We start from the raw sequence: 24,291 nt of genomic DNA on the forward strand, positions 1-24,291 counted from the left end.
GCTTTCTCTGCTGGAGAGCAGGAGAAAAAGAACTCTGGTGAATTGCACTGGAGGGGCACTAAATAGGCCTTTCTGTGGCTGGGAAATGCCTCCTTGGATCCCTTAAGACCCCACCCTAACAGTGAGAAATTAAAAAGGACAGAACCAGATCCCAACTCCAATTTCCACACATTCAGGAATAAACCCACTCTATCTGGGCCCATCAGGGTGCAGGAGGAGGGCTTCTGGCACTGCGGCCGAGCCCCTGCATCCCAGGTGTCTGGACTCTTCCCCAGAAAAAGTGCAGTGATAATAACATTTATGTTGTAGGCATTGTGCTAAGCACTTACATGTATTACCTCTTTTAATCCTCCTCATAACCCTATGAGGTGTGGAGTGTTGTTATCCCTATTCTACAAATGAGGAAACTGAAGCCCTGAGATGTTTAGTGACTTGCCTGTGGATATGCATTTAGAAAGTGGTTGGGTCTTTGCACAGGATTTCAGTTGCACCCCAGGACCCAGAGTACCTCAGTTCTAGAGTACAGGCCACCACCTGCATTGCTTAAAGATGGGAACGTGTATGTGTAACGGGGTATTAGGTAGATACCAACCCCCAGAGCTGGTGATGAACCTGCTTGTCAAGGTGGTGGAGGAAGGGGAGGCTGCGCTTGGCTCCGCTTTTACAGAATCCTCCCCCATCCTTTTGGACCTGTTAGGTGCATCTGCGTGGAGTTTCTAAGTGTCCAAGCTTTGCAGGGCTCCCACACAGTTATCGGCATTTATCAATAGGTGGGGAGTCAGACAATCTGGGCTTCCCCCCTGGTTCTGCCCGTCCAAGCTGTGTGACCTGGGGGAGTCATTCAGGCTCTCCGAGTCTGTCTGCTCATTTGCAAACCAGGGAGTTTGAACTCTGGCCTTCATTAGGATGAGGAAGGGTCTCAGCACTGTGGGAGGAAGGCCCTGCCCTTAATGTGTCTTCATAAGCAAATGGCCTGCTCCAAGTACACTGGGCATGTTGTTCTGGTATTAAGATTAATGGGCCAGAAACCTACCTGTAAGTCTGGCCACACTTGACAACTGTAGCTTTAGAAGGTACAGTGAGTATTTTCATAGAGCGACAGTGATCATCATAATTAAGATTTTCGGATCGTTTGTACTCCTCCTGTCTGCATTTCTATTCTGTTCTCCACCTGTTCACGACTCCCACTGCAGGTATCCTTAAAATCAGAGAGCTGTGGAATATCAGTGCTGGAAAGGAACTCTGATCACCTATGGCCAGCCTTCTCATTTTACAGGCATGGAAATAGGCTCAGAGAGGTATAGCAACTTGCCTAAGGCCATTCTTAGTAGAGCCAGCATGTAGGTTGGCATTCTTTCAATTGTGCCCCGCAGCTGTCCCTTATCTCTCCTCTTAACTTCCTTCACAAGCAGACATAACTTTTCATCAGTTTTTACCTTGTATGGTTCTTATGGCCTGTACTTGCTTCCTTGAAAGTAGAGCCTGGGTCATTCTCATCATAGTTTCTCCTCCTTTTTTTTTTTTTTTTTTAAATTAATTAATTAATTTATTTATTTTTGGCTGCGTTGGATCTTCATTGCTGCGCGTGGGCTTTTCTCTATTTGCAGCAAGTGGGGGCTACTCTTCGTTGTGGTGCATGGGCTTCTCATTGCAGTGGCTTCTCTTGTTGAGGAGCACGGGCTCTAGGCACGTGGGCTTCAGTAGTTGTGGCATGCAGGCTCAGTAGTTGTGGCTCACGGATTCTAGAGCACAGGCTCAGTAGCTGTGGCGCACGGGCTTAGCTGCTCCGCGGCATGTGGGATCTTCCCGGACTAGGGCTCGAACCCGTGTCCCCTGCATTGGCAGGCAGATTCTTAACCACTGCTCCACCAGGGAAGTCCAGTTTCTCCCTCTTCCTCCTCACTGCCCCTGTGTGTGATGAACAAAGGAACAAGGCCATTGCATAAGCAGAGCCATCTCAGAAGTCCTTTATGGTGCTAGGCCCACTGTTCCACATATTCAGATCATTGTGACTTCTCCAAGCACCAGGATGAATCTCTGCTGTGGACAGAGACCTAGGAAATACCCCTCTCCATATACTACTTTATCCCATTAATGTAGTGATGGATATACACAGCCAGTGTGTTACTGGAAGCGCTTGGAAGCCAAGATGGGTTGGCTTCTTCATGGCTGTGCGGGGGCTGTCTCTCCAGCAGCGGTATAATCTGGGTAGAAAGAGCATCTTTTCTGATCTGAGTGGTGACATTTAACTCTACCCCTTTGCCACATGGCACCGTGAGTGTTCATAGACTTTCCCCTCTTCTCTCTGTTAAACGTAATTGTTGTCTATTACTCAGCTTTCCCAGTTACCCTACCTTTTAAGGAGAATTTTCTCTTGGTTAGCTCAGTTCCTGGTCCTTTTTTATATAGAGGCAATGAGTGGAGGATGAGCTGGAGGACCAAGAGGTGGGCCGGTCAGCGTTTGTGTGAGTGTGGATATGTGAATGCATGTAAGGAGGGCCTGTATTTGTATCTGAAAAGACCCAATACTTGTGTGTGAGAAGGAGGAACAGAGGCTAAAGGAAAGGAGAGGGAAAGTGTGTATGAGCTGGGAGTTGGGGAGAGTGGGAAGATGAAGAGAAGAGCCTTTAGAGGGATAGCTGCTCTCTCTGTATGGGAGGGGTTTTAAAGACAGTTCCCAATACATTAAGAATTTAATTCCTTCCCATTGGTGTTCAAGAGAGCAATAACATTTTGAGTTTTATGTTTGGGCTGGATTGTTTGCTTACATGGCTCCCAAGTGAAGACAGGGCTACATGGAGACTCAGTTATGTTCATGCTACTCTGGCATGTTCTATCTGGGAGACAGAGGCCAACTGTGGGGCAGAAGAATGCGAGAAGCAGACTTCTGGTGGTGGGGGTGGGTGATTTGGAAAAATACTCTGTGGTTGGGGTCCAGGGGCCCAGGGCTGATGTACCAGAGTCAGCGTGTAGTTTGTATTACTATGAACAAACCCCAGGTCATTTTCCTGCATTAAAAATAAAAAATATATTGGAGTTCTCAGATTTGGTACTTATTCACTTTGTACCCGATTTCCAAAAAAAAATATGAGGCAGTTCAGACTCGGTGGAGAAAATGTAGTGATTCGTTCACATTGTATTTTTTTTTTCCATAGAGAGATTTGCCCTAAGAAGGAAGAATAAGTTGAGTTTCATGATCATATTTTACTGACAGAAATACTGGGAAAGATATTTAAATTTTTGTTCTCCAGGAAATTGCTCTTTTGTACTGGTTTGAGATGGAGATGGCTTAGCACAGAGAAGGTTTTAAATCCAAGGGAAGGAGCAGTGACTGGTTGAGATAAAGTTCTGTCTTCTGCCGGCGTGCCTCCTGGGGTTGGATTGATCTGTGCGCTCTGCCTATCTAGCATTCGTGTTTGGTAAGATGACTTCTTCCAGTGGTTGAAGGCCCCAGAGGAATAAACAGGCTACTGGAACTTGCAGGTCTGTCCATGGAAGTCCTGGCCTCTTTCTGGGCTCCTAGGAAAGGAGGAGAGACACTTCTGCAGAAGAGCCTGAAGGATTGGCCTGACATCCAGAAAGTTCAGGCAAGCATTGGTGTTTTGGGTACCAGGCAAGGGCAGAGAGAGGACCTGTCCTGGACCCTCTTGTGTGTTGCTGGTGGGAGTGCTAAGCAGCCTGGTCTTTTTAGCCCAATTGCCAAGCTGTTGGGCACTTTGAAATTGTCTGTACTTTTAGATCCTCTTAAGGGGCCTTGTGTGAAGGCAGGAAGTGTCAGCCGCCTTTTGAAACAACATCCAGGGCAGACAATCATTTCCCACCTAGCTTTACAAGATGTCAGGAAAGTAGCCCTCTGCTGGGGAAGGGCCCTGGTCAGCTCCTGGCCTCTCCGTGGGCCACACCTGCCTTGTGCAGGCTGGCCTGCTGACTGCAGGCTGGGGCAGTCCCAACGCAGCCCTAATGGTTTTGGTCACAGTTCCTCAGCCACGTCAGTTTCTCAGAGGGACTCCTAGGCCATGGGCACCAGAACGTTCCAAGGTTCTCATGAGCAGTGTGCCTCCTTGGTCCCACACCAAGTGGACAGTCAGAGTCTCTGGTTGGGGGGTGGGGGTGGGCGGGGTTAGGGCTCCTCAGGTGATTCCTTTGTACCCTCTGGACGGAGACCCTCTGTGCTGTCCATCTGCAGTCACGGCCCAGTTCTGCACACTGTGGTTAGTAAATTTGATGCCAGGAGATCCTGGGTTCAAATTTTACGGACTTCAAGCAGTCAGGGAAGGAGGAGGGCGAGGAAGGTCACAGGTGTTGAGTCCCAGCTTCGGGGAGATGTCAGCCTGGTGCTTCCGGTTACTTTTATGATGCTCTCATGCCCGTGTCTGGGAGGAACTGAGCTGCCAAGAGATCGAGAACCTGCTGAGGATCATGCACTTGGTAGGTGACAGGCCTGACCAGCATCCTCATTTTTTTCCATTAGGATTGTTAATGCCCACTAGAATGTTGAGTGTCTCCTCAAGCGTGGCTGTGTAACAGATGTGAGCCACATATGTCATTTAAGATTTTTCTAGTAGCCACACTTAAAAAGGTAAAAAGAAATGAAATTAATTTTAACTATATATATATATTTTTAATTTTATTTATTTATTTATTTTTGGCTGTGTTTGGTCTTCATTGCTGCATGCGGGCTTTCTCCAGTTGCTGCGAGCGTGCGGGCTTCTCATTGCAGTGGCTTCTCTTGTTGCGGAGCACAGGCTCTAGGTGCGCGGGCTTCAGTAGTTGTGGCACGTGGGCTCAGTAGTTGTGGCTCGTGGGCTCTAGAGCACAGGCTCAGTAGTGGCGCATGGGCTTAGTTGCTCCGCAGCACGTGGGATCTTCCCGGACCAGGGCTCGAACCCGTGTCCCCTGCATTGGCAGGCGGACTCTTAACCACTGCGCCACCAGGGAAGTCCCTTAACTATATATTTTTAACCCAGTATATCTAAAATATTATTTCAATATATAATCAGTATTTTTTAAAAAATCAGTGAGCTATTTTACCTTTTTTTTCCATACCGCGTCTTCAAAATCCAGTGTGTATGTTCCCCTTACAGTACATCTCAAGTCACACCAGCCACATTGCAAGGGCTCAGTGACCACGTGTGGCTAGTGGCCGCCTTACAGGACTGCACAGGTTTGGCATCTCTTGGCCGGAGAGGTGTGTCTTGGCCGACTGCCCAGGGTAGCAAGGGGGTCACAGTTTTCTAAATTAATGGTTTCCAAACACCACAGGATGAATCCGTCCTGGGCCGTCTGCAAGAGTGTCACCTGAGGAACATCATCTAGAGCCCCAGGTGATTCTCTGTAGCCTGATTGGAAACACTGTTCTAAAACCATTCACTGGGCAGTTCACTGGCGTTCTGTGCCTTGGCCTCACCCCCTTTCAGGGACACTTGCATTCCAAGCACGTTCCTTTTGGGGGGTGGTGAATGTAGTGGTGTGAAGGGAAAGGTCGGGGAAGGCATGCCCTGAGGGCCTTTTCCCTCCGCTACTAAACAGAACTGCAGTTTCAGTGGAAAAACAAGATCTTGCTTATTTATCTGGATGTGAGCATGCATAAGGGGTGGCATCTTCTCTTTCGGTGTCTGAGAGCAGGATCCTGTGTTCTCAGGAAAGGTGAGATGAAAGAACCAAAATATTTAGGGCAGAATGGGATACTGTGTACTTAAGCTGTGTTCTTTTCCAGTGGTTTGGTTTTAAAATTTATTTGCTGACTTAGGGTAAAAAATTTGGTCCTAAAGAGTTATAGTCTAGGGTCCAAACCTCAAATGCCTCAGACCGAGCAGGTAACATGTGGTGAAGGGTAGGGGATTTCAAATCGAAACTCACAGGAATGTTTTTCACTTTCACAAAAATGTAAAATGTCTCCCTTTTTTCTGGAAATAAAAGACCCTCTTGGTCTTTCATTTTCCTACTCTTGGTAGAGCAATATTTCTAAGAGAAAAAGCACTGCAGGCACCATGATAAATAGCAACTGACACTTGGCCTTGGTGTTTCGGGAGAGGAATCTGAGAGCCATGCCCACGTAAGGGGGAACAGCTATTGCCCAGCCCCATCCAACTGTTGGCCTGGAGGCCCAGTGTCACCAGATCTTGCTATTATTAAGGAGAAGCCACAAATCAGAGTATTTAAAAGGTAAAATCTTTGGGGTTTTAAAAGAAGTTTTAACCTTAGAAATACAGACTCCTAGGAATTTGCCCCACCGCCAAAAGATACAGGGTCCTGTGTGTCCTTCCCTCAGCCTCCCCCAGTAGTGGCATCTTACATAACTAGTACAGCATCCAAACCAGGAAATGGGCACTGTTGCAATCTTACAGTCCTTATGCAGATTTCACCAGTTTATGTATGTACTCGCTTGTGTGTGCATGTGAGGTACTTCAATTTAGTGTACCTTTTCTGAGTACCACCTATGTGTCAGGTTCTGGGCCAACAGGGGTGAGTTAGATTGGACCCCAGTGATCAAGGAACAGTCAGTTGGGGGAACCAGACAGAAGAATGGGACTTCAGAATATATCATGATTGTGGGATAGAGGGCAAGGGCACTGGGCCCAACCACGGGGGCCTTGAGGGGCAAGAAGGAGCTAACAGGTACCGAGGCAGCAGAGGGAGCGGCCTGAGCAAAGGTTTTGACTTTAGGCCTGGTGGGGCCACACAGCTGAGCTGGGAGCTGATTGGTGGTGATGGAGGCTGCAGGGGGAAGCTGGGGTATTGGAGATGAGTTGGAAGAGTACCCCCTGTAGGTGGCTCCGAGGCTCCTCCCCCGAGAGTCTCTGCATTTGCTTCTCTCTCTACCTGCAGAGCTCTTTCCCTGTCTCTCGCCATGGCTGGGGTATTCTCACCAGTGACAGCTCAGATCAAATAGCATTTCTTAACTGAGGCCAGCCCTGACTACCTAACTTTAGTCCCACCAGCAAAAACTACTTACAATCTGTAATTATCTTATTTATCCCATCCAGGGGACAGGAATATTGCCTGACTTGTTTATCATCAAGATTTTCTCATGCTTGCTTCAGCATGAGAAAATTGGAATGATACAGAGAAGATTAGCATGGCCCCTGCACAAGGATGACACAAACTTGTGAAGTGTCCCATGTTTTGGGGAGGAATAAATTAGGAGTATAGGATTAACATATATACACTAGTATATATAAAATAGATAACCAACAAGGACCTACTATATAGCACAGGGAACTATACTCAATACTTTGTAATAACCTTATAAATGGAAAAGAATCTAAAAAAGAATATATGTATAACTGAATCACTTTGCTGTACACCTGAAACTAACACAAAATGTTGTGTTAGTAAATCAACTGTACTTCAGTTAAAAAAAAAAAAAAAAAAAAAGGAAAAAATTTCTCGGGGGCCCGCAAATCAGAACAGGTATCCTGTGGAGGTATCTTGTTTTAGGACTGGATGGGGAGAAAGGAGGGTACGACCACCTTTGGGAGGAAGAAAAGCATATTCCAGTGGAAGAAAGTATGAAGTCACTGTGAATCATTTAAAGTAGGTGTGCTTTTTTTTTTTTTTTTAAAGGAGATAAAAATCATCTTGCTATTTTTCAACTAATTTTATTCTACTTTAAGAGCTTTGTGTCATTCAGAGAACTTGGAAACTTCATTCTGCCTCCTACTGAATTTGTGGAGTAGGTGGGAGAACTATAAAAAGCTCCCAAAGATCCACTTTCTTCTGTCAACGGGTGGGAAAGGGGGACAGCGGGACAGTGGGACTAGAGGTGAGTGGTGTTTGGACATAGGAGCCATCTGGGCATTGAGCATCTTGGAAGCTTCAGTACTGTTCAGGTCCTGAGGATATGGCACTGGGTCTGGCCCCGGCCCCAGTGGGATTTGCTGTGAGAAATAGGGAAGTGCTTTCCAAGGTCAAAACAGGAGTGAAGTCATGTTAAAGCATTAAAGGCAGTGTGATTTTAAAAACAGCACAAAAAGGAAAGATAATTATTGTGAGTTGTTTCCTTCCCAAATTGGTCAGCCTCAAGGCCAGTTGGGGATTGATTTTTCTCCCCTGGACTGTCTGGGTTTGTTGATGGAGGAGTTGGAATTTGTGAGGGAGGGGAGTCTCCCATGAGCTTGGGAAGAAAGTTGGGCCGTGGACTCAGAACAAGGAGAGAGGGGCCAAGTCTGAGAGGCAGGAGAGCAGGTAGGTAAGGCCGAGTTACCTTCAGCAGACGTTCCTATGTGCCAGGCTTTGGGGGGCGGGGGTGTGTGTGGAGGGGGCAGAGCCAGGAGCTAGGTGAGTGCCATGGGCAGGATGCATCAGGGTCGCGTAGTTAGGTGGAGTTAGGGCACACACAAAGTAGCAGGGGTTGGGGCAGGGAATGAAACCAGAATTCCAGGCAATGGTCAGGGACCCAAAAGTTTCTAGGAGCTGAAGAGTAATAGGAAACAGCTCTGGCATCAAGCAGTCCCAGAAATTTGAAGCTATGTCATGTCATGCCTCATAACTAGAATTATCAGATTCCCAGTGAGATAGAAACCAGGCAAAGTACGGGTGCTTTGAACATCAGGTTGAGCGTTAGTGTCAGACCCTGGTTAGGGTCCACTAGGAACCTCAGATTACACATCTTGACTCTCTTCTTCTCTCCTCATCACCTGGTAGACTTTTCCGTGCTGACTTTGGCCTTTGCGGGTGAACTTGACCTTGGGAGTCCAACTGGGTTAGTGCTTTACCAGTACTAGACTAGCCTTCTGAGCAGGGTCCTTCCTAGTCCACTAAATTAGTGGACTAATTAGTGGATGCTTAGATTCCAGAGGCCAGTGGCAAGACTGAGTAGTTAAGGAATGGGTTGACTTGGTCATCTTTTAGCTGGAAGGTATGAAATTTGGGGTATATTTTGAAGGAACCTAGAGGACTTGAAGTCACTATTGGGATACAGTGATCGTAAGTCAAGCAAACAAAAGAGGTTAAACAACAACAACAAAAAGACAAAACAAATGTTGACATGATCCTTGTCCATACGTATAGGTTAGTGGGAAAACAATGTAAAAATAAGTGATTTGTGCTCTGAAGGAGAGATACATGGTAGTTAGGAAAACATGTATCCAGAGAGGCTCCCATTGGTCCAGAGCTGGTTGGATTGTTGGATTGATGTTGAGTAGGAATGAAGGTGGCTAAGGTGACTTTCACAACATCCAGGATGTTCTGTGTTCTTGGGATAGGCTAGAGATGGGGATGTAGATGAGGAAGGTGATGGTTCAGGGTGTCTGGCAGGGCCTTGAACAGCTCTTGTGACATCTTTTGGAGGGTTGGGTCAGAGAATGGTCTTGTTTTAGGCAAGGATATAATGGTACTGCAAGAAATATTGGATTGCTTTTCTCCCCAGAAGGGATAAATTAGTATCTTGTGCTTTTCCTAGACTTCCTGCCTCACCTGTGCTGTTCCAAATTTGCATTATGGCTGAAGTGGAGGGCCCTTAGGTTGAAGGGGATGCTTGAGTGTCTCCTTGTTCTCGTGAAGGATACTATGGATTGCTGCTGGGCCTTGCAGTCAGGAAGGCTGACCTTGGTCAGCCATGGGTTTCTCTGGTGCTGGGCTGTCTGAAGGTCACCTAGTAGCATCTGGTGATGTCGGGGAAGAAATCTCTGGAGGCTGGTCCATTCAGGGAACCGGCTTACTCTGATCTGTCATCCTTGTGGTTCACAGCATTTACTTTGCCATTCTTTGCTTGAGGTTGCTCAGGTCGTTTCTTGACCACAAGTGGAAATCTGGGAAGAGAAGTGCTCGGCTGGCTTGGCAGGTTTCCAGGCATTGCATTGATCTGCAGTGTCCTGATCTTTGGTGGGCAGTAAGGATCTGATCAGAGTGCTGTGTGCCTTGGAGCTGTTCCTCAAAGGCCACCTTGGTGACCAGATGCTCCCCGACCCTTTGCTCTGCCAGGGTGAGCCTACACAGGTGTACAAGGGCTCAGATCTGCTGAGACTGGACAACTCCAGTAGATCATCTGGAGGCCCCGGCATTGGGTCATGATATATAGTGACAAGGGCAGAGAGGGAGGCTGGCTTCACTTACCCAGTTGCCATCCTGGCTGCTGGCCTTCAATTTTTATTTAAAATAAAAAGGAGTAAAGTGATGGTTGTGACGGTGTGATTTAGGGAGTGCGTAAACATACTAAGGATGTACAACTCCCCCAAAGCCTGGATCCTTGAATCCTGCCGGAAAGATGCTGAACTAATAACGTTGAGATCGTTCTAGAGGGTGAAAGAGTGTTCTGGAAAAGGGTGAAAGATACCCTTTTCCAAATGAGTATCAGAGTCTAGGCATCACAATCACCTGAATAGTTTCTGTGCCTCCAAACCAGAAATTCAGATTTAATGGGTCTGAGGCCCAAGAAACTGTTCTAGTTTTCTAGGTGATTCTAATTTTCAGCCAGATTTGGGAACCTGCCCACCAGTTAAGATCCAGGGATGCTTCCTTATTTTCTCGAACGGACCTTGACCCTGAACCCTAACCATGGCCACATATTTGGTCTTCACTCCTCTTTATGCCCCTTTCCTAACGCTTGTCTTTCAGAGATGCTGCCCCTTGGCTTTGCCTCAGCCTAGATCAGGGCTGGCCGCTCCTCCCTTTTTAGTCCATGAAGAAAAGGGGAGCTCCACCTGGGCGTTTTGATGGGCAGATATTCTGGAACATTTTCTCACGAAACTTGCTGCTTGAGGCTCGACCGCATAGTAGATTCTGTCTGTAGAAATCCAGATCCTGAGATGGAGGCAGGACCGTCCTGTGATGGCACAGGAAAAAAATCTGTTTACTGTCTTCTTAGACATCATGGAAGTTCTCGAAATACGAGAAGGCTCAGTGTTTCTACCCCCATGTTTCTTGGGTCCTGCAGACTCTGGCACAGTATTTGTTGCCCTGAGGATGTGAAAGGTGGACATTGCCAGGCAGCAGGGCTGAATTGGTGGCTTTTTTTTTTTTTTTTTTTTTTTTTTTTAACAGTTCAGGTCTTTTATTTTCTTTACACCTGTCATGCCATGAATTCATAGGGAGTGGGCTCCAACAGTTCAGCCTCCTTTCCATTGGTTCTCACGAAGTGTGCTTCTCTGGGTGGAGCAGGCTGGCGCTTCAGCTGAACCCAAGTACTTTTCTCTTTGGCTTCCTTCTTTCTCTGATCATTTTCCTTCACCCGTTTCAGGAAGCTATCTCGGCTCTTAGGGTGCTTAATATGCTCGATACGCACATTAATTCTCTTGGCAAGAATCTTGCCCTTGTTTGTTTACAAGAATGCCAACAGCATACTGGCTAACATTGTAGACTCTTCCAGTTTTGCCATGGGGACACTTGTGGGGCGTTCCTTTTTGAACAGTGCCCATTCCCTTGATAACTACAATATCACCTTTCTTGTAGATTCGCATGTATGAGGCCAAAGAAACAACTCCATCTTTTCTAAAAGGCCTAGAGAACATGTAGCGGGTGCCCCTCCTCTTTCCCTTTGTGTTGGTCATTTTGGCGAATTACTGGAAGATGGCGGTTCCGACACAAAGGCTTGGTGGCATTGTTGATATGGGCACTTGGCAAGATCAGCTTCCACGGGTGCACATGTGGGGCTTGTGCATCAAGTCTCGGCAGATATTGGGTCAGGTGGCATAAGGTGGGGGGTTTTAAGACCCATAAGGTGATACAAAATCTGGACAAGACTCAATCGGAGGGAGGGGCTGTTCATATTTTTCGCTTTTACCCACACTGTCCCTGTCATTCCCTCCTTCCCTCGGTTCGCCCCCTGACTGCTCCACTCCCATCCCTGCTTTAGGCTTTCCTCAGGCCTCTGTCCGTGCTGGGAAGCATCTCTTCACCTCAGCTGCACTAGGAACCCCTGCTCAGGGCTCCCACAGCACCTGTGTCTACCCAGATCTTTACGTTTACACATTGTTTTAGAAGTCTTTGAGTGTCTGGATCTTTTACCCAGACAGAGCCACTTAGGGGACTGGGTCTGTTCATCTTTGTGTATCCATCACCTCGTGCACTGCCTGGCATGTAATAGGGTTCAGTAAATATCTGCTGAGTGAATGAATTATACATGCTTTGAGGGGACGATATAAATAACTCCCTCCATGACCTTATAGTTGAACATTGTTCATTTATTACGGTGTTGGTACCTATACGTAAGCTTATTGATAGCCTTGTATTCAAGATACATATTAAAGGACATTTTTCTAGCATAAGGAGTGTTTCAGACAGTTTGGAACGTTAACTGAGCACTTTTGAAGTAGCGGATTTATGGTATTTGTGAGAACTACTTCTGTGCTTAAAGCAGTAACGTTTTATTGAAAATGTCACATTAGGAAACAAGCCCTTAGGGAACCTGATATAACTTACTCTTATATTCTTTGGCAGATGAAGGTATGGTAAGCATTTTAGTACAGAGTAGGTTGGATACTTCAACTGTAGTTCCTTGAATTGAGTATCTAGCTTCAAGGGAAACACATACATATGTGTGTGTGTGTGTGTATACACACATAAAATTTGCTTTTTGCTTTGTAATATAAGATTACTGTGCAATGGGGCATAGCAAAAGAGTCCTGGATTGGACCTAGGGTCTAAAGGCAGAGCAAATTCTAACTGTGGGAGTGGGTAAGCTAGTCTTCTGCTTACACTTGTATGAAATGGGAGTGTTGTTCTTGTTCAGGGGTTGCAAATGTCTACAGGAGTGAGGTTGCTAACTTAAGTTGCTATATGTGCTATACCATTCTTTTTCCTCTTAGAACTCAGCCCCTTTTTTGTGTTCCTACTTTTGTTAGAATCAGAGGTAGAAGGAAATATTGCTGTACCACGAACAAAATAACGCAGGACAATGATCATCACAGCTTTTCTCTGTGACAATAGGGAGTGGTAGCGACTGTGGCGTATTGGAATAGCCAAGCCTGCCTGTGAAGGGCAGCTGCTACTTAGCACCAGCTGATCATTTCCAGACATGAACATGGGCTATTTTGACAGATCCTCTTCTTTTTTTTTTTTAAAGAGAAGCCCGAAGTCTGGGTTTTTATGTGACATCTCTGATTTTTAAGTTTTGGCTCAAATTTCTAGGCATATCCTGCAGATTAATATAATATCTCTGTAGGCTAGATGTGACCCACTCGACATCTATTATAAATGATCTCTAGAGCTTCTTTCTGTCCAAGATCCATTGATTCTAATGGGGACCATTTCAACCAGGGAACTGAAGATTCTGCTTCTACTAGGTGAAGTCAGGGTAAGAAGGAAGTGGGGCTGGAAGATGAGGAGGGAGGCTTTGAGTCTAAACAGGGTGCCTGGCAATTGGTATTTGGATGGCCTCCTTGGAGAGAGGCCACAGGATGCCCTATTCACAGCAGATGCCTTGTATGTTTGTCATTGCAGGAGTGGCATTTATTGGAAGAGTTTGTGAGACCTTCTCTCTGCCCACAGCTCCAGGACCAATGCGTCTTTCCAGCACCTTAAACCACTGGTGAATATGTATGTGTGTGTGTTTTTTTCCCTGCTGCTGCGGTGAAGGGACATGTTTTCAGTGGACTGTAGAACGTGATTTTCAGAGAACCACACTGTCCTTTCTATTAGAGAAGGAAGGACACTGGGATGGGCCTAGGCATATCTGGGTTCTGGTACCTACTTCGTTCTGCTTATTGTGGGATCTTAGGTGCATTGTTTGGCTTTGCTGGGCCCCCAGACAGAGAAATGAATCCTGCCCTGCTGAAAAGTTATATGAGAATGCTTCCAAGGGAATAAAATGCTGAGCAAATACAGAGTAATCCTATCTGACTCTGAGATGTAGAGCTGGGCAATTCTGTGCTAACAAATTGAGATGTGAATACATAGGTTGGAAACATGGGTTTTAAATACCGATTTTGAGTCCTCCAGAGTGGTTCTTCAAGAGATTTTCATTTTCCTTTTTTTCCTTCCTACCACTCCAGCTACCATTTTTTAGAAAGATAAATTAACTATGTTTCACAATTACCTTCATTTTTGTTTGCGATCAGATAATTTCACAGTTAACAAATGTTCTTCCTTTTTCCCCCCTGAAAGAAACTTAATTACTCATCATAGCAGGTAAATGTCTTGCATCTGTGGCAGTTGAAAGAGGCAAAAATATGTCTTTAACACCAGTGTGTTCCAGTGCTGGCAGCACTTTGAGGCGTGCTAGGTAGTTGATGGTGAAGGTCTCACGTGAGTACTGAGGGCAGGACACTGAGCCAGGGAGGCAGTATGACCCGTGCGTCTCGAGTCCAGCCGCCCTTTGTTGAGAGAAGCTGGCTGGCTTGCTGCTGACTGCCTGGTCCGCTCCCACCGCGTGGACCAGGTGCTTTTACAACCCAGTGAGACGCGTACCTGTGGCATGGCCACCTGGGGAGCTTGCAGGGTGCCTTGGTGGGGCAGAAAGGAAGGACAGTTAGTCAGGCCCAGGGTTAGGGACCCAACTCAGGTATGGGAGGCTGACTGTCCCCATTGCTGTGCCTAAAGGGACACAGTGGACATTCTGGGTCCCTCAGTCAGAGACCCATCTGTTAGGAAGAACTCTGTGGTGGGAGTCATCGGAAGCAGATGGTCTCAGGCGGATGGGATGCTTCAGCCATTTGGTAAATATGTATGAATGCCTACTCTGTGCCAAGGCACTGCTCTGGGCACTGGGGACCCGGTGGTCACAGACAGACTGGAGCTTAGATTCGAGTGGGGTGACAAGCAAGAATGTGACCTCCGTGAGGGCAGGGATCTTTGCTTATTCACTGCTGTCTTCTCAGCTCCTAGAAGAGCACCTTGCACATAAACATGGTGAGTGCTCACTAAATATTGTTTTGTGGGGCTTCCCTGGTGGCGCAGTGGTTGGGAATCCGCCTGCCAATGCAGGGGACACGGGTTCGAGCCCTGGTCTGGGAAGATCCCACGTGCCGCGGAGCGGCTGGGCCCGTGAGCCACAATTGCTGAGCCTGCGCGTCTGGAGCCTGTGCTCCGCAACGGGAGAGGCCGCGATAGTGAGAGGCCCGCGCACCGCGATGAAGAGTGGCCCCTGCTTGCCACAACTGGAGAAAGCCCTCGCACAGAAACGAAGACCCAACACAGCCATAAATAAAATAAATTAAAAAAAAAAAATTAAAAAAAAAAAATATTGTTTTGTGAATGAAGGAAATAACTAAGTAGATAATATAATTTCAGGTGATAATAAGTGCTATAAAAAGAGTGAGGGGTTCTTTTTGAAAGAGGTCTGAGAAGGTCTGTGGGGGGGGGCTAGAAATTTTGTGCAGAGATCTGGATGGAGTGCAGGAATCTGGGGGGAAGTGGTTAGCGGAGGGAACAGCAAGCAAAAAGAAAGGCCTTGGTGTAGGCTGAGCTTGGCGTGACAGAGGGACAGGAAGGCAGCCAGTTTGGCTGGCCTTGAATGGGGGGTTGTTATGGGGAGAGTGATATGAAATGAGATCAGTGGTAGGTGGGAGCCAGATCTTGTAGGTATGATAAGGAGTTTAGATTTACTCCAAAACCCAGAGTGTGACTGGATACCTTTTGAGAAGTTTGAGTAGAATAGTGATATGATCTTCTTTGAGCTTTAAAATTATTTCTCTTGGTCCTGAATGGAGAATAGACTTTGGGGGCAAGAATAGAATCCTTGTGACCTGTAGGAGGCCCTTCCGGCCTAGGCGAGGGATAAGGGCGTGGCTTGGATTAGTGTGGTGGTTATAAAATGAAGTGAACTGGTCAAGCTCGGGGTATATTTTGAAGGCAGAGCCTGCTGAGTTGGGTGTGTGGTTTGAGCAAAAATAAAAGCCAAGAATAAGCCCAGTGTTTTTGGCTGGGTGAATATAATGATGCTATTTACTGAGATGGGGACCAAAGAGGGAGGTTTGGGGAGGATCCTGAGAGTTCCATTTGGGCATATGAAGTTTGAGATGCCCATTCGATTTTCTTAGAGAGATTTAGAGTTGGCTGGAGCTGGAAATGGTACCTTTGAGCGTCATCAGCATGTAGATGGTATTTGAAGCTATGAGACTGGATGCGATCACTCAGGGAGAGAAGGGAGGAATAGGTAGGATTTGGACATAGAAAAGAAAAGCAAAGAGTGGATTTTCCATATAAAATCCCTACTAAGAAGTAAACAAAGACACACGCTAATGAATAAGGGATAATTTCATGTAATGTAAATATAAATTATTCAAGTGAGATGATATGACAGTAGTAATAAAGCCTCACCTTATGTTTAAAAAAAAAAAAATACTGTGACTCCCCCAAATCAAGAAAATTAGTTTTAGAATTGCATGATTTAAAATCTGGCCAGCTGAGTGAATTATAAACTGCATTTATGCATTTGGCACATGGCTGTCTTTGGCTGGCAAGCAGGAGGATCCAGCATCCTTTGCCAATAATAGCCTGTAAGCGACTCTGTTCTTTACATGCACTAGAACTTCCACCAGCCATTTTGATGAAGTTTAATTCACTGTTAATACGTTTCAGATTTTTTTCATTCTATGATCATATTCAAAAGTTCATTAAATGAAGGTTCACTGAGTGGAAAGCAATGCCCGAAAATCAGTAATTTTGCGGTGAAAGTTGTGATGTAATTTTATGAGAAGGCCAAACAGGCACCGTGATTTGCAGGACCACAATTTAGGAGACATTTTGGATATCTTTGAAGTACCAAAGGTAAATGCTACAAGATAACAAAGCTGCAAAAATAGACCTGATGATGGTTGAAGTGATGGTTGTCGTAGACGTATGTGTTTCAGGACCACCCATACCCCTTAACCGTCATCCATTGATATGAGAAAATCATATTTTGAACATACACATTTTCATCTATTTGTGGGCTTCTGGCACAAAATACAGCTCTCCTGTATTGGTTTTGTCCAGTTCCCAGAGAAACTGCCCCACTGAGCTTCCAGCATATTCTCGCTGGGCTCCTTGGTTTTTCCGTTTTCAGGTTACCTGGGAAGTCTCTTTAGTCTGGGTATCTCCAGCCCCTGTAGACACTTTTGTCCCCTTCCCACAGTTACCACTTCAACGCCTGCCAGCCTCCTCCCTCTTGCCGGGCTTCGGGCTTCGGGGCCCACCGTCTCTGACCGCCCTGGGAGCCTCAGGTTAGCCTCTCCAAAGGCTTTTGAATATCCTCAAGATTCTCTTCTTTGTAAACATTTCCACTTTTTCCCCAGGCTTGTGTTTTTTGTTTTGTTTTCTTTTTTTCTTCAGGCCTTTTGTGGAAATGACAAAAGAACGGGAAACCAGTGCAGCTGTTGAGGGCAGTGGGACAAGCAGCATTTATAAAATGTGCTGTTTCAAGTTGCCTGGGCCACGGGCAGCCCCATCCATGTATCTCAAGACCCTTGTGTTTCGGTGAAAATATTCTCAGTGAGACTTCTGGAGCATCTAATCTCTGGAAAATGAACACTGATTGTGTAGCATTCTATGTCTGAAAGCATTAATTTTTGGCAAAGTGAAGGTTTCAGTGGAATGTTCATGACGATTGACACCAACCCTAGTTTCCTTTGTCATCTTTTCTCAGAGTGGAACCTAAATAAGATTAAAAAAGAATGAAACTGACTGGCAGTCATGGTAGGGAGGATTTCTCCTGTTTCCTTTTTAGTAAGTGATTTCAGGAATGAGAAAAAGAAAAAATTTGCTACCTTCCCATGCCCCTGGAGACTTAAGGGTGGTGGAGGTTTTTTTTTTTTTAATTTTTTAATTTAATTTTATTTTTTTATATAGCAGGTTCTTATTAGTTATCCATTTTATACATATTATTGTATATATGTCAATCCCAATCTCCCAATTCATCACAAGGGGTGGTGGGACTTTTTAAAAAATGGTAGAATCTGCCTTAAGTTTAAAAAACAAAAAAGGCCAGGTATGCAGAATAGTGCTTCATTGCTCCTGTGCATGTGGACCATCTCAGGAGGAGCTGCTGGAGATAAGTAACCTTGGGGGGCAGGCGGCGGGGGAGTGGTATAGGAAGAAAACTTACTTTTCACTCTATACCATTTTGTCCTTCTAAATTTTTTTGTGTCATGTTTATGTATTACCTTTAAAAAGGATAATAGTGCCCCTTCTAGGTGTAATAAATGATCTAGAAAAATCTAAAGTTCCTTCACTATTTGGTTTTATCGTTACTATTGCTCGTCGTGTATGTCAACCAAGGTCATTGCCTGTTCAGTCTCCATTGCCATTATTTGTTCTGAGGCTTCATGTACATCAGCAACTTGGGACTAGGCTTTGGTAAGAAATGTTCCTTTACTTTTCTAGGTTCTTCTGGCTGGTCTAAGAATTAAATTGACACGAGACAGATTAACAGGAGAAAACCAAACAGAAGTAAACAACATGTATACATGGTAGAGTCCCAGGAAAACTGAGTAACTCCCCCAAGTGACCAACTCCCTCACTTTCAATACCATCCTCAGCTAAAGATAAAAGAGGATGAGCGTCAGTTATGGGAGGTGACCAGGAAAAGCACTGTAAGCTAGGGTAAGGTTTTTATGTAGATTAGTCGTCATCTTCTCCATTGATGAGGGTTTCTAGAGATCAGATCATCCTCCTCTTCCTGGTATAGCCATGGAGACACCCTTACAAATGAAGATTTCCCTGATAAATGTTTCTTCCAAAAGGGTAACTATTATTTGGTTTTCAGAATTTTTCCCATGTCTGCTATTTCTTAGAAAGTGTAACCAGTTTAAAATAATATGTCAAAGAGACATGTTTTGGGGTGGCAAATTCTGTTCTCCTACAGCCTCTTTAACTTGAGTTTCTCATTTTTGCGTGTTACGGAAATGTCAGTCAGGCCAATTTCATTCCCCCTTCCCTTCTTTCAAAAAGGATTTAAGGCTGTTTCTGGCCAACATTTTATTCAGCTACTTTAGACAAATGTGAATTCAAATGAGGTGTAGTTGGCATGAGCTGAGCCACAAATTATGTCTGTTTCAACTGGCCATCTCCCTGCTGCCCTTTAGAGCAAAGTCTTGTTGCTCTGTGGAGCAGGACATGGGCTTTGGAATCCGTTGTGGTTGATAGTTCCTAACCCCAGAGTTCAGTCAAATTAAAATGATCATCCTAAATTCATTTTCCTTATCTTAAGAATCTTAGTTACTGTCAGAAAATGTTCAAAATGGAATTTGCATAAAGTGAAGGCTAGAATTCAATGTCTAGAACCAATGTGCTGGTCACCACACTGTTTGGAGTGTGTGCTGTTTGGGTGTCAGTTTCTACAGGGCTCATTGTCTAAAAGTATCTCCCTGGGCTGCCATATTGGTTTGTGTTACCAGAGGTTCTATAACGTTTCTTTCTGGCCAACATTTTTGTGTTCTACAAAGACATGACATCCGTTCCATGCAGCACCGACATTTCTTATTATTTGATGTTTCTCCAAGAGATTCACACATTTGATTTTATACTCCTAAAACAAACAGGAAGCTGTATCACATTTGCAAGCCAACCATGTGTAAAAACAAGATACTTTCTCCTTTTCTATCTAGTCACTACAAATAGTGAGATACATTTTTTGTTCCACCGCCCCCCAGTTTGGGGAGGTAAATGTTAGACTGTGCTTGGGGATGCCACTAAAACAAGGCGATCAGCAATCATTCTGATTGCTCCACTGACTAATTTAGACTAGGCACCACCTGATACCTACTTCACAGCAGTGCCCCTGGTCCTGCAGTCTCCTTATCAACACAGAGGTGACTTACTTTGTTTTCCTCACTCAGAGAGATTTTCTCTGGTCTGCTGATTAAGGCAGTGATTAAATTAAAAACTGGTTCATGCAGAGGTATGCTTGAAAAAAGCGACTACATTATTTATGCTTGAACTTGCACAATTGAACTTTCACTATTATAATCAGGTGTTGGTTCTTAGACTTTTTGTGGGGGGGCGGGGGGGAGGGTCAAGAAACCCTTTAAGGTGCATATGCACCTACATAATTTGCATAGATAATACTTTTACATTTTCAGGAGGTGACATTCGCCTACCCCTTTATCATGCCTTCTAACTTAGTCACACAAACCATTAGCATACCATTATAAAAGCAGCTGCGTCTGGATAGCTCTGGGTGGCATTTCTGATTAGACAAAATATTTAGGGAAAATTGCTATGCCTAGGGCAGCCTAACTTCAATAAAATTTGCAACTTCTGGAATTGTCCCAACATAGACTCAAAAGCTGGACATACTCTTATATGAATTGCTATTGTTTTAATAAAAAAGGAAGTAGAGGTACCTTTACCCTTCTTGCTTTCTAACAGCTAATTTCAATTTTTTTTCTCAAATTTATGTATTCCCCCATCCTCCTTCCTCTTGGGCAAGAGAAAAGTTATTATAGGGGAATATAGGTTTAAAAAAGTATATAGAGATCAACCTTTGTTTTCCAATAAATTTGTGTTTCTAGATGAATTTGCTCCCTGAATTAATCATGTTTATAGCATTTTGTCCTTCAAACTAGCTGCCCATAAAACACCAGTGTTTTAAAAGTTTTTGAAGTAAGTGGCCAGAATTTTCGAAGTCGGGAAGTTTCACATGATTTGATTTCTAGCTGCTCTTGAAAATTAGAATATCTAGCAATGTTGGGCCATATTCTTGCATGGAATAGCGTGGCCTGGAGTGGAACAGCCCTGAATCCCATCGTGTGGGAGTATATGAGTACCAATTTGCTGCAGTTCCACACCATCATTTGTTACCTGGTTGGCCCTCTCGGCCTATTGGTTTTGTAACCCCTGGCTTTCAGTATCAGTTTAAAATCTTATCTTGACAAATCAAGGGATCTTGAGGTTCAGCAAAACATCATTTTGGTATCCCCCCTCTTTTTTAAAATTATTTATTTATTTATTTATGGCTGTGTTGGGGCTTCCTTTCTGTGCGAGGGCTTTCTCTAGTTGCGGCAAGTGGGGGCCACTCTTCATCGCGGTGCGCGGGCCTCTCACTACCGCGGCCGCTCTTGTTGCAGAGCACAGGCTCCAGACGCTCAGGCTCAGTAATTGTGGCTCACGGGCCCAGTTGCTCCGCGGCATGTGGGATCTTCCCAGACCAGGGCTCGAACCCGTGTCCCCTGCATTGGCAGGCAGATTCTCAACCCCTGCGCCACCAGGGCAGCTCCCCCCCCCCCTTTTTAAGATAAATTCATTTATTTATTTTTGGCTGCGTTGGGTCCTCGTTGCTGCGCATGGGCTTTCTCTAGCTGTGGCGAGCGGTGGCTACTCTGTTGTGGTGTGCGGGCTTCTCATTGCAGTGGCTTCTTGTTGTGGAGCACGGGCTCTAGGCACACGGACTTAGTTGCTCCACGGCATGTGGGATCTTCCCAGACCAGGGCTCGTACCCGTGTCCCCTGTATTGGCAGGCAGATTCTTAACCACTGCACCACCAGGGAGGCCCATTGGTATCCCCCTTTTAAAATAATGGAAACTACATTTAAAATGATAGCAAAACAGTTGGCTGTGGAGTGAAACAGTTTTTTTTCCTTAAAGAGATTTGTGCATTTTTAAACAAGAGGGGAAGGAAAGAAAGCAGTAGTGTAATTTGTTTAGTATTCTTTACAGTTATTGTATCATTATATTAGTTTTGAAACATATCGTGTACTCTGTGTAATGTGGTTTGCTCATAAAATTACCATGTTGGAAACATTTATACAAATCTACTAATCACATTTGCTCTTAAATTGTTCCAGTTTTTTTTTCTTCTTCTTCTTCTTTCATACAAAACTAAACTACTGAACTTGAAGGAGTTTGAACATTTCTTAATCTCCCTTTTTACAGTAAGCAGACAAAAATATAAAACTGGATGACAGAAGCCACTGATGTTTTAATGAAGCAGAATTATTAGGTTTTTGGGCCCTGGTACCTTCCAAAGTATTCAGTAGATTATAGGCAAGGAGCTTCATACAAACAAAAAGCAACAAACCATCCTAAAACTTTAATAACCGTGTGAATTTAATCTAAATCATTCCCCTTTTACGAGCTATTGTGATCAGTTTGATTCTAATAACACCCTTTTCCTCCTAAAATCATTCTTGTAAACTTCCGAAAACTAAATGCTAGCCAGAATGGAGACAGCCTCTTGATCCTTTTTCATTTTTAGCTGCTTGGCTTTAGGGTGAAAGATCATCGCAGACTCTTGGTTTGCTGGACTGACTAAAGAGGAGACGGGAGCTCTCACTCTGGCCACCTGCTGGGCCCTGACTTGCCACCTACCCTAGGACAACCCACCCTCCCTGGGCTTCGTTTGTTTCTTATATAGAATGAGATCATGTTTGGGTTTCACTCAAACTCTAACAGTCAAGAATTCTGTTCTGTCACATGCCCCGCCCACTCAGAGCTGTGCATGAGTTCTGGGAAACTTTGGGGTACCGACGACGTAACCAGTTCTGTGGGGCTGGAAGAGCAGCATCTCAATGGGAAACCGCTAGGTGGCATTTCGGGGGGCTCCAAGGAGCTCCGATTCTTTATGTCTCAGCACAGAAAGAATTCAGCGAGAGGCAAAGTGGTAGATAAGAAGTGATTTATTAGAATTAGGATGCTTGTGAGGTTTACAAGAGGACGGACAAGAGGGTGCTGTGCTCCATAGAACTTAGTGGGCTACAGTTTTATAATCAAAGGAAAAGTGGGGAGGGGGAAAAGACCACCTTCTTCCTCATTCTTGAGTAGACGTCCCGCTTCCATCATCAGCTCCTCCTCCAGGTTGGGCAGGGGAGTTTTCTTGTCTCTACATGGTCAAGCTCGGACTATCATGGCACTATGGAAAAATTATTTCAGGTCTCAGTACAATGAGGGTCTTTCACTTTGAAATGTCACCTTCCATAAATTATTGTTTTTTTGTTTTTGTTTTTTTTTTTTTTTATTTATTTATGACTGTGTTGGGTCCTCGTTTCTGTGCGAGGGCTTTCTCCAGCCGCGGCAAGCGGGGACCACTCTCCATCGCGGTGCGCAGGCCTCTCACTATCGCGGCCTCTCCTGTTGCGGAGCACAGGCTCCAGACGCGCAGGCCCAGCAATCGTGGCTCACGGGCCCAGTTGCTCCGCGGCATGCGGGATCCCCCCAGACCAGGGCCCGAACCCGTGTCCCCTGCATTGGCAGGCAGACTCTCAACCACTGCGCCACCAGGGAAGCCCAAATTATTGTTTTTTATGTGTGCAGCGAACATGTCCTAGGGGTCATTAACTTACTGAGCTCACTGGGCAGGATGTGGGTCTCATGCCACCATTGTTTTATTGTTTGGGGGCATGTCTTGTGCTTCAGTTGCATGGTTTTATTGCTAAGCAAGCCTGCTTTCTTGAGTGATCATTAACTTACAGGGGTCTCCCATGTTTTTTTCTACTTACAATCCCCTAGTGGGATTAACTGTTTTTTAAAAAAATATTTTGCAGCACGTGGGATCTTCGTTTTGGCATGTGAGATCTTTTAATTGCAGCATGCATGTGGGATCTAGTTCCCTGATCAGGGATAGCACCGGGTCCCCTGCATTGGAGTCTTAACCACTGGACTACTAGGGAAGTCCTGGAATTAACTATTTAATCACCTACTTTGTCCCTTTACTCTGTCCCTATCAAATGGAGGAGGGTTCCTAATGCCGTTTCTTCTTCATAGTTACCTGGAATAAACACGAGAGAACTAAGTGTAAGGAGTTATGTACTCAGGAGCTCATGGCATTGCCCTGAGCTTGCAGCACTGTGGGAAAGCTCTCTAGCTCTGTTTAGTAGATGGTGTGGAGGTGATCTGGGCAGAGGTATTTATCTTCCTGGCATTCTATAGCATATTTCCGTTGCTCGGTACTCCCCGTCTATAAGCTGACCCCTGTTCACTGGTCAGAGTACCCGACACTCGAATTTATCAATCTTAGGTGATACTTTTCCTTTATTTCTTGGTATCAGGTCCAACACCAGTTGCAGACCGTCTCTTGTCCATTATGAGTCAAAATTGTTGACCAGAGCAAAAAATAAATAAATGGCAGACAGAGAAGTGCTGGCAGAGTAAACAATACACGTTGTAGAACATGTCACCGCAGGGCGGTGCCCTGGGTGTTTTGCTTGGGGCTGCGTCGTCTGAGACTGTGTTGTGCTGCTCTCCTTTGGCTGAGAACTTATACTGGCACCGAGAGCATGGAAAAATAAATAACTACACACAGTGCAGTATAACATACATGCAATATATGGAACCTATTGAGTATGCATTTTATATTAAACATTGTGTTTTTAGGAAATTTATTTCAGAAATAAAAGGCACTAAAATGATTCAGTGCTGCTTAGGTTGGCATTAAATGGACTGTGTGTAGAGGAACAAAGCAGGGACCAGAGACTAGGCTCGTGAAGGCCTTGCCATTGT

General features: G+C 45.1%; 1 protein-coding gene and 2 pseudogenes across 48 annotated transcripts in view; 2 read left to right on the forward strand and 1 right to left on the reverse strand.

Annotated features, from left to right (window-relative positions):
* The window catches only part of SORBS1 (sorbin and SH3 domain containing 1), a 245,264-nt gene that overhangs the window by 57,947 nt on the left and 163,026 nt on the right, over positions 1–24,291 (forward strand). For 47 of the 48 annotated variants that reach the window (XM_057531032.1, XM_057531001.1, XM_057530997.1 and 44 more), the window contains exon 2: positions 13,381–13,476. The gene's annotated coding sequence lies outside the window, so the exon portion shown is untranslated. The remainder of the gene's footprint in view (positions 1–13,380; positions 13,477–24,291) is intronic. The other variant, XM_057530989.1, reaches the window with a different exon arrangement.
* LOC114238541 (U6 spliceosomal RNA) lies at positions 7,029–7,128 on the forward strand (annotated as a pseudogene).
* Positions 11,012–11,509, reverse strand: LOC103017956 (60S ribosomal protein L21-like; annotated as a pseudogene).

This window comes from Balaenoptera acutorostrata, chromosome 16, assembly GCF_949987535.1.
Source record: "Balaenoptera acutorostrata chromosome 16, mBalAcu1.1, whole genome shotgun sequence".
In the NCBI taxonomy this organism is placed as follows: Eukaryota; Metazoa; Chordata; class Mammalia; order Artiodactyla; family Balaenopteridae; genus Balaenoptera; species Balaenoptera acutorostrata.